We start from the raw sequence: 11159 nt of genomic DNA, 5'->3' as shown, positions 1-11159 counted from the left end.
TACATTGTATATTTTATTCTATCCGTTCTGATACCCCGTTTTTGTTCCATTTCCCCTCAAATTCTTGTTTTGTTTTCCCTGCGATATATGTCAGTCTATTCATTATTAACAGACCATGGAACTCTACATTCACATCAAAGAACCCACACAGGAGAGAAACCATATATATGCATAGATTGTGGAAAGAGCTTCAATCGGAATGATAGTCTACATTCACATCAAAGAACCCACACCAGTGAAAGGCCACATAAATGCATGGAATGTGGAAAGACCTTCAGTCAGAGTAGAAATCTACGTTCACATCAACGAACCCACACAGGGGAGAAACCATATAAATGCACTGAATGTGGAAAGAGCTTCAGTCAGAGTAGAAATCTACGTTCACATCAAAGAACACACACAGGAGAGAAACCATATATGTGCATAGAATGTGGAAAGAGCTTCAGTCAGAGTAGAAATCTTAATTTACATCAAAGAACCCACACTGGAGAAAGACCATATAAATGCATGGAGTGTGGAAAGAGCTTCAGTCGGAGGGATAGTCTACATTCACATCAACGAACCCACACAGGGGAGAAACCGTACAAATGCATGGAATGTGGAAAGAGCTTCAGTAGAAGTGGAAAACTACGTTCACATCAAAGGACCCATACAGGAGTGAAACCATATAAATGCATAGAATGTGGGAAGAGCTTTACTCAGAGTGGAACTCTACGTTCACATCAAAGAACCCACACAGGAGAGAAACCATGTTAATGCCTGGAATGTGGGAAGAGCTTCAGTTGGAGTGATAGTCTACATTCCCATCAAAGAACCCACAGAGAAGAGAAACCATATAACTGCATGTAATGTGGGAAGACCTACAGTCACGGTGAACGTCTACATTTACATGAAGGAACCGACACAGGAGAGAAACCATGTTAATGCCTGGAATGCGGGAAGAGCTTCAGTCGGAGTGATAGTCTACATTCCCATCAAAGAACCCACATGGGGAAACCCAGATACATGTATGAAATACAAAAAGCTTCTTTGAAAAAGGATGAAAATCTAGAAAGTCAAGGGTTTAAGTGGAATGACTGACATATGATCAGTTGAGGGAAAGAGTCAGAGAGGATATGAAGAACTGACTGGATGAAGGAGGAAAATCAGGATTTAAAAGTTTTTATGCACAGATGGTAGTCGTTTGATAGGTAAATGTACAAATTGCTTCTTTGACAGTGAAGAGCAGGTGAAAGAACATATGATTCTTTGGGGGGAGTTGGGGCTTAATATTTGAGAGGATCAGTGGGGAAATGTTTGGATAAAAGGTATAGGGAAAATCTGTACAGAATGATGTATGAATGTATTTTTCCCCGGAGAAAGTGGCCAAAATGTATAAAGGAGATAAATAAAAGCAATAAATAAAAATGTCCTTTCTATGCCGCTTTTCTGGAGCAAGACAATCAAAGCGGCTACCAACCAAAAGATCCATAAAGGAAAGTGTACATAAAATTGCAATGTCCCCCCTTAAAAACGAGTTAAATATATTATGATTCCATCCGTTTTCAGTCTATTAATATTAGCATAACGTGGGAATGGTGATTTTATTCCATGGAGCAAAGGGGTATCATTCTGCGGCCGGGGAATTTTATTCCGGAAAGGCCTGCCGGAAGATCTCTGAGCTGGGAATTGGATGGATCTCTTTCAGCCCATGACTGGCTAATTTGTGACTATCGAGTCAATTGGATTTACACTCCTTGAAAATTATAAATAATGTTGTTAAAAATAAGAAATGGTGAGCCAGTTGTTCCTCTGTAGTAAAGCTATATGTGGTACTGGAATGGAATACGGAAAAATATGAATTGAGAAATCAGTATTCAAATCAATTCAAGTTAACATGTGTGAAACTGTGTCCTTATTCGAAGCTAGAATATATTGTTTTGGCCTGAGAGGGGAAGCCTGACTAAAAAGAGCATAACCTGATTTCTTAGCCCTAAGTAAAGAAGCAAAGAAGCCACTCTATAATAGTTTTGATTTTCCTACTCCCTGTTTTATAATTATAACTGTTATGGATTTAACTGGGATGAAGCTGTGGGTGCATTGGATCAGAGTTAAAATGTTGTTCTTAATGGAAGTTGTAATGACATCCTAATAACTTGTTAAATTGTTTTTCCCCCCTTGCCTGGGAAAAGGGGGGCCACAGATGAAGATAAGAGGAACAGATTTATGCCCTATTTCACACCCGGAAGCTGAAATGCACAAAATCTGTACATCTGGATTCCAGGCAGCTCCTTCGAAAGAAGACATTTTTTCCAGAGACATTGCCTCTTTTTCTTGTTTATGTTCCTTGTTTCTGTTTCTGTTTTCTGTCAATAACTGAGTTTGTTCTAAGTGGAGACCTAGAGTATCATATCACCTCTTAACCTTCTTTTCTCCAGGCTAAACATCCCCAGCATCTCCCTAAGTCCTTCCTCATAGGCCATGGTTTCTAGACCCTTCACCATTTTGTTTGCCCTCCTTTGGACACATGGCTCCAGTTTCTCAATGTCCTTTCTGAATTGTGGCGCCCAGAATTGGACACAATATTATTCCAGGTGGGGCCTCACTAAAGCAGAATACAGTGGCACTATTACTTCTCTTGATCTAGACACTATACTTCTATTGATGCAGCCTAAAATTGCATTGGCCTTTTTAGCTGCCGCATCACACTGTTCACTCATGTTCAACTTGTGGTCTACTTGGACTCCTAGATCCCTTTCACACGTAGTTTCATTCAGCCAGGTGTCACCCATCCTATATCTGTGCATTTTATTTTTCCGCCCTAAGTGCAATACCTTACATTTCTCTGTGTTGAATTTCATTTTGTTAGCTTTGGCCCAGCTTTCTAGTCTATTCAGGTCATTTTGAATCTTGATCCTGTCCTCTGGGGTATTAGCTATTCCCCCTAATTTGGTGTCATCTGCAAATTTGATAAGTATGCTCCCAATTCTGTCATCCAGGTCATTGATAAAGATGTTGAATAGCCCTGGGCCCAGGACAGAGCCCTGTGGGACCCCACTGGTCACTTCTCTCCAGGATGAAAAGGAGCCATTGTTGACCATCCTTTGGCTTTGGCCGGTCAACCAATTACAGATCCATTTAACAGTTTCTTTGTCTAGCCCACATTTTCCAAGCTTGTTTGCAAGAATGTCATGGGAAACCTTGTCAAAGGCCTTACTGAAATCAAGATATATCCACAGCATTCCCTTCATCTACCAAGCTGGTAATTTTGTCAAAGAAAGAGATTAGATTTGTCTGGCATGACTTCTTTCTCTGAAACCATGTTGACTCTTTGGCCTGTTACAGACTGCCAAAATAAAGCTGCTTCGGGTCTCTTTGGAGGTATGCTATTTAAATGATGCATGGGTCCTAAGAGTCCGGAGGTCGCACCAAAGCCACACTCCATTCATAAGCACCTGAGTGCAGCTTTTGGTGCAGCTTCCGGATTCTTAGGACCCATGCATCATTTAAACAGCATACCTCCAAAGAGACCTGAAGCAGCTTTATTTTGGCAGTCTGTAACAGGCCTTTGTGATGATGGCATTGCCGCCAGGCAAGGAAAGTATGGCAGGCTCCATCCAGAGGGAAGGAGGAGCCCAAGAGGAAGCCCAAAGGAAGGAAGGAGGGCAGCCATTCTCCCATCTCTGGGGCACCATCTGCACTGAGAAGCACAGGATGCTGGGAGAGTTGGAAGGGAGGCCAAGAAGGGGCCCACTTTTCCTGCCATGCAGGAACTCTCCCTCCAATGTGCCGCTGGGCCCCTCTGAGCCTCCCATGGAGCCCTCCTGGACCCCTTGGCCTCTCTAGGTCAGGGAGGCAGCTCAAGGCATGGCAAGCCTCTCTCCCTAGGCCTGCCTCCCAGCCCCAGAGAGAAGGGTCAAGCAGAGGCTGAATGGCCCTCTTTCCCAGGGAGGAGGGCTGGTATGGTGTCTTCCTCCAGGGCAGAAGGAGGAGGCTGCGCTGGATGAACCCCTGGGATGCCTTCCAACTCTAGGGCCCTATGTCTCCCTGCATGGCAGAAGGGATTGGACTGGATGGACCTTTGGGGGTGCCTTCAAACTCTAGGATCCTATGTATTCCTTCATGGCAGGAGGGGTTGGACTGGATGGCCCTTGGGCATCCCTTTAAACTCTAGAACCCTGTGTATTCCTGCATGGCAGGAGGAGGAGGGTGCACTGGATGGCCCTTTGGGGTCCCTCCCAACTCGAGGATCCTCTGTATTCCTGCAGGGAAGAAGAAAGGGGTTGGACTGCATGGCCCTTGGGGGTCCCTTCCAACCCTAGGGTGCTATGTATTCCTGCATGGCAGAAGGAGGAGGCTGGACTGGATCAGGGTCCTTGGGAGTCCCTTCTAACTCTAGGGTTCAATGTATTCCTGCATGGCAGAAGAGGGGCAGGACTGGATGACCCCTTGGGATCGCTTCCAACTCTAGGATTCAGTGTATTCCTTCATGGCAGAAGAAGGGGCAGGACTAAGGTTCATAATAATAATAAGAAGAAATCAAAAGGAAGCTAACAGCTTTACTTCTGCAGACTGGACTACCGTTAAACCGCATTGCAAGCCTCTAGAAAGCAGTATGTCCTCCCGGGCTTTCTTATCCTAGAATCCTCGAGTTGGGAGAGACCCCAAGAAGGGCCCTGGTGCAATGCAAGCCCTTTCTTCTGCCATGCAGGAACTCTCCATCCAAGCCTAACCGGCAGTTGGCCATCCAGACTCTGCTTAAGGGCCTCCAAGGAAGGAAACTCCCCACAATCTCCAAAGAAGTGCTCTATGGCGCCCTCCGGTGGCTGCCTGAGGTAGGAAGTAGAAAATAAAATAATTAATAATAATAATAATAATAAATAAAAATTTTATTTATATCCCGCCCTTCTAGAAATCAGGGCGGCTTACAGCATGGATTAAAATACAATCAATATACACATTAAGAGTTAAAATGCAATACAATAATTATACAGAAAAGTAACCAACAAAAGCCCCATAGCCCAACCTCTTGGCCACGGAAGAGGAGGGAGGCCCACAGGATTTTATTCGGGGAATGCCTGTTGGAACAGGAAGGTCTTTAAATCCTTCCTGAATTGGGCCAGAGTGGTAGACGAGCGGAGCTCGGTGGGCAGCATATTCCAAAGGGCTGGGGCAGCTGTGGAGAATGACCTCCGTGTAGTGGAGGCCAACCTAGCCCCAGGCACCTTCAGTAATTGCTGCCCAGACGTTCTGAGGGTGCAAGGCGGAATGTATGGGGAGAGGCGGTTCTTCAGGTATCCCGGGCCCAAGCCATTTAGGGCTTTATAGGTAATTACCAACGCCTTATATTGGGCTCGGAAGCGAATGGGCAGCCAGTGGAGGTCTTTCAAAACCGGTGTTATATGGCTGGTCCTGGAAGCACCAGTGACCAGCCGGGCTGCCATGTTCTGAACCATTTGCAGCTTCCGAGTTTGATATAAGGGTTGCCCCATGTAGAGTACATTGCAGAAATCCAATCTCGAGGTTACCAGAGCATGTACAACAGTTTCTAGGTCCCTCTGGGCCAGGTATGGGCGCAGCTGGCGAACCAGCCGAAGCTGATAACAGGTGCTCCTGACCGTCGCATTCACCTGAGCAGTCAGGTGAAGCGACGAGTCAAGGAGCACTCCCAGACTGCGCACGGAGTCCTTCACAGGGAGCGTGACCCCGTTCAGGACAGGTGGAACCACCGCCATTCCTGGACCAGGGGAACCTATCACAAGTACCTCCGTTTTCTCTGGATTCAGTCTGAGTCGGTTTTCCCTCATCCAGCCCATTACTGACTCCAGACAGGCCACGAGAGGAGAGACCCCATCCCCAGTCACTGCATCAGTCGGAGACATAGAGAAAATGATTTGGGTGTCATCAGCGTACTGATAACCCCGCGCCCCATGTCTCCGGATGATCTCTCCCAGCGGTTTCATGTAAATGTTAAATAGCATGGGGGACAGAATGGCTCCTTGAGGGACCCCAGTTTTAAGGGGCCTCTCATCAGAGCACACGTCTCCCAGCTGCACCATCTGGGACCTCCCAGAGAGGTAGGACCGGAACCACTGGAGCGCAGTGCCCCCGATCCCCACCTCTGCCAGGCGCCCCAGAAGGATACCATGGTCTATGGTATCGAAAGCCGCTGAGATGTCCAAGAGCACCAGCAGGGACACGCTTCCCCTGTCGATGCCCAGACGGAGATCATCGACCAGGGCGACCATGGCAGTCTCAACCCCGTAACCCGCCCGAAAGCCAGTTTGAAATGGGTCCAGATATTCCGTTTCATCCAAAACCGCCTGAAGCTGGATCGCAACCGCCCTCTCGATCACCTTTCCCAAGAACGGTAGCAGCGAAACAGGCCGATAATTATTATGAACCAGGGGGTCAAGGGAGGGCTTTTTTAGGATCGGTTTTACAATGGCCAATTTAAGATCCGATGGGAATAGCCCATCCCTCAGAGATGTATTAATTATCTGGCGTAACAACAGTGTTACCACTGGTCCCCCCTGGGCCGCTAACCACGAGGGGCAGGGATCAAGAGAGCAGGTTGTTTTCCGAACACTTCCGAGGATCTTGTCCACATCCTCGGTACTCACCAACTCAAACTGATCCAGTTTAACATAGTCCACAGAGGCTCTGGACACTTCTACTCTAGGTTCTGCTGTAATGTCGGCGTTCAGACCTTTGCTTATACGAGAAGTTTTATCCACAAAAAAGTCGTTAAACATGTCGCAGCAGGCCTTAGAAGGTTCAAGGATCTGGTTCAGGGTGGGAGGGAGCTGAGTTAGCTCCCTAACCACCCTGAACAACTCTGCCGGACGCGACTCATTATTTTATTAATTAAAATAATAACGTAATTTAACAATTATTTTGTTAGGGAGCAATTAGGAGGAACGTAGAATCATAGAGTTGGAAGAGACCGCAAGGGCCCTGATCCAGTCCAACCCCATTCTGCCATGCAGGAAATCCCAATCAAAGCATCCCCAACAGATGGCCATCCAGCCTCTGCTTAAAGACCTCCAAGGAGGGAGACTCCACTACACTCCAAGGGAGTTTGTTCCACTGTTGAACAGCCCTTACTCTCAGGACGTTCCTCCTAATGTTGAGCTGGAATCTCTTTTCCTGCAGCTTGGATCCATTGTTCCCCTTCTAACTCTAGGATCCTCTGTATTCCTGCATGGCAGAAGAAGGGGCTGGACTGAATGGCCCAACTCCAAAGTTGCGTCTGAGGGAGGAGACTCAAGTCGTCTAGGGAAGCTCAGTGTCCCCAACTTCTTTCTCTTTCTCAGTGACTCTTGAAGGTGCTGCAAGATGCTCCCTTTGTGTACCATTATCTTCCGTTCTCCTGCAAAAGGGCCTAAGACTCAGTGCCTGCAGCATCCATTGCTCCCTTGTGTCCCTCTCTCTTCCTCCCAGACTGGCAATCCCATCATCAGCCAAGGATTATGGGTAGGCGGATTCACAATAACACCACAACCACCACCAACAGTAGAGCTACGTCTTTGGACCCCAGGCAACATGGCAGAGCCCAATGCTGCTTCTTTGGCCAGAAGGTCCGGTCCCAGGCAGGGCTCCAAAGGAGTCCCAGCTTATCTGGGGTCCATTGAACGGCTGGCTCTTTGGGGAGGGCTTGCTTCACGCTGAAGGGGTCTGGCAATGTCAGGGCTCATGCTCTTGCTGCCTCAATGGTTGATGTGATTCATTTACGGCGCATGGCCAGCATCACTGCCTTGCTGGGTGCGTCTGGTTTTGGAAAGGAAGCCTTCTGTCTAATTTGTGCATTTCGATGATGGTGGCTGTAATCTTATTAGATGCCCAAAAAGCCTTTGACAATCTATGTTGGGAATTTATGTTTGCAGTACTAAAGAAAATGGAATTAGGCGAAAATTATATAAAATGGATAAAAGAAATCTACAAAGAGCAAAATTCTAAAATACTGATTAATGGAGAAAAGACCAAAAATATTCAGATTGGAAAAGGGACCAGGCAAGGCTGTCCTCTATCTCCCTTACTTTTTATTACCGCCTTAGAAATATTGAATCATAAAATCAGAAGAGAGAGAAACATTGCAGGAGTAAAAATAAGGGATTCTGAATATAAAGTACTTGCATCTGCGGATGACCTGGCAATCATTTCATCTAATCCAGTGGCAGACATTATACAACTACTCAAAACAATAGAAGAACATGGGAATCACGCAGGCCTGAAGATTAATAGAGAAAAATCAATCATTTTGTCCTTAAATACAAATCAGAATGATTGTGAAAAAATCAAAACGCTTTCCAACTTTGAAATAAAAAATAACGTAAAACATTTGGGACTAAATATTACAAGAAAGAAGATAAAAGTCTACAATTGGAAGGCTTTGATAACGTTGTAGGTGGGCATGGCTATTTATTATTACATGACCAAATTAAAACAAACAGAAACTTCAACAACCGTTTTGTAAGGAGGTCTCTATTAAGAGTTTGGCAGAAATATAAACCCTTTTTTGTAACTAAATTCCTGGATGGGCTTCGATAAATGAAGCCTTCTTCAGAAGAGAAAGGATGGAAGGTATGGAATGGGTAAGATATAAGGATTTGTTGAAGATAGAAAAGGGGATATTTAAAGTTAAAAGAATGGAAGAAGGTTTCAGTGTTAATTGGTTTCTATATAGGCAAATTGTGGAACGATTTAATCTAGACAACAAAAAATATCAGATAGAAAAAGAAGATACCGCATTTGGAATATTAATGACCGAAGATACAGAACATATCATCTCTAAATTATATAAACTGTAACTAAAAATAGAAATGGAAGACGAAACCGTGAAGCAGTTTATGATAAATTGGGCACAGGATCTTAAAACGCCAATATTGATGGAAGAAGGGGAGCAAAATTGGAAACATACACTAAGCAGAGAAGTGAAAGAAAACTGTCTGAAACGACAATATAGATGGTATATAACCCCGGAAAAGTTGAGTAAGATGCATAATCACAATAGGAAAGAATGCTGGAATTGCAAATGCAAAAATGCAAATTACATACAAATGTGATGGGAGTGTAAGAAAATTAAAAACTTTTGGAGCCAAATTCACATAGAATTAGAGGAAATGTGAAGGATTCAAAATTAGAAACTGATTGTGGAAACATTATCTTTTACATGATAACAGCTGCAAGAATGGTGATAGCAAGAAGGTGGAAAAGTAAAGATGTCCTGCTGATAAAAGATTGGTACTTGGAAGTGTTTGATAGGATAGAATCTGATGGACTCAGAAATATATTGCGGGATGGAGAAGAGTCAAGATGGGAAGGTATCTGGGCATCCATTATAGACCATTGTAAAGAGCAAATAAAGAAAGCACCGAAATAGAACATAGAAAAGGAAAACGATAGAAATTTAGAAAGCAATAGGATTATTAAATATTAATAGAGTGCTCAATAATATAACAATATGAGTCAGTGTTTGGAAACGAAATAATGGTTGATGCCACACAAAGGAAAAGTAACACTAAGAGATGTGGAGTGTACAAAAGATAACAGAACTGTTAGAATACAGGGAAAATGTTAACTCTAAATGATATTAATAATTATGCATCTTTCAGATAATTGGTCTATAATGTTATACTCGGAAAATACAATGGATATATTTTGATATATTATGGGTAACGATGAAAGAGTAAGTTTGAACAAATGTAACAAAGAAAGGAAGAATGTTAATAGGGAAAGTACGTAATAGTCAGATGTCTTCAACTTGAAGGAGGGGAAGGGATTTTAAATGTATGTTGTTTTTGTTAATGTGATTGTGGTAGTTATGTGGTTGTTATAATGTTTTGTTTTGCTTTGGTATTTTTCCTCTTTTTTGTTGTTGTTATGATTGTTGACATCTTTTTTTTTGTAAGAATATTTTTTTCTTTCTTTTTCCCTGTTTTGTTTTTAATCAATAAACTGTTTTTAAAAATATTTTATATATATATATATATATATATATATATATATATATATTTGTATCTATAGCTATATAGATATAATCTTTATATAACTATATATTTATATCTATATAGATGTCTATATGGCTCAAATCAAGTGCCCCCCCCCAGGACTACTAGTCCCGTGGGGGGGGGGGGAAAGGCCATTGTGATAGGACCAAGCTCCAATTAACTGGTCAGTCTATCTCTTGACCAAGATCTGACTGTGGACGGGAGGCCATGGCCTGGTCACACACCCGAACTGTAAGTTATATTTTACTGTTGCCAACCGCCCGGATTGGTTTCCCATAGGGCGGTATACAAATAAATAATAATAATAATAATAATTATTATTATTATTATTATTATTATTGCATCTAACCTAACATCTGGAGCTAAGACTAGGGGCCCAGATGACCTATAACAGTGATGGCGAAGCTATGTCACACGTGCCAGAGGTGCCACTCAGAGCCCTCTCTGTGGGCACATGTGCCGTTGCCCCAGCACAGAGTTTGTCAGAGCTTGGTAATAGAAAGCCAGAGGGACATGGCACTTTGCAATAAATAAGTGGGTTTTGGGTTGCACTTTGGGCACTCAGCCTCTAAAAGGTCCACCATCACTGACCAAACCAGGTGGCCAGAAGGTGACCTCTCAAATACAATCTATAACACAGGAGAGAGGTCCTAGCCATCACTGCTGTGGTGGCCTAAGATATAACAGCCCCTAGAGAAGGTCTTGCATGCCTCTGACTAGGTGAAATCAGGGGGTCTAGTCCATCTATGGACCGCCAACGGCTTTGTGGGGCTCTGGAAGACCGGAGGTCAAACTATAACAAGGGGCCCTGCAAAGGGAGCCAGCTGGACCAAGGGCCTGAGAAGGAGAATACAAGGCTCCTTGTCTAAGGAAGACAAGGGGCTGAAAAGTGACCGATCCACCAGCTCTGATCCCCTTTTTTTCCTTTTAATTTTTATTAACTTTTCTTTAACATATATACAAAATAAGAAATAACATATATATCCTTCTTCCCCTGCTCCCCCTCCCCCTCCCATACGGCTTGAAAGTTGATTTGTACATTGTTTATATTTAATACATACCATTCCTTATGTGGGATTTAATTACATTATGAACTTCTTTGTACTCCGTGCTCCCCTTAACTTTCTCCAACAAGATATCCCAGCCCCTGTTCCATGCTTCCTCTTTCCT

General features: G+C 43.8%; 1 protein-coding gene and 1 pseudogene across 1 annotated transcript in view; one reads left to right on the top strand and one right to left on the bottom strand.

The window, feature by feature from the left end:
- The window catches only part of LOC149278109 (uncharacterized), a 705984-nt gene that overhangs the window by 628526 nt on the left and 66299 nt on the right, over positions 1–11159 (bottom strand). The gene's annotated exons all lie outside the window — the stretch shown is intronic.
- LOC149278102 (uncharacterized) overlaps positions 43–11159 on the top strand; it is a 250232-nt pseudogene continuing 239115 nt past the window's right edge.

This window comes from Sceloporus occidentalis, unplaced genomic scaffold (genome assembly GCF_023333645.1).
Source record: "Sceloporus occidentalis isolate IW3139 unplaced genomic scaffold, rSceOcc1.0.p SCAF_201, whole genome shotgun sequence".
NCBI lineage: Eukaryota > Metazoa > Chordata > Lepidosauria > Squamata > Phrynosomatidae > Sceloporus > Sceloporus occidentalis.
The sequence above is the reverse complement of the archived record's forward strand: the minus strand, read 5'-3'. Positions and strand labels throughout refer to the sequence as shown.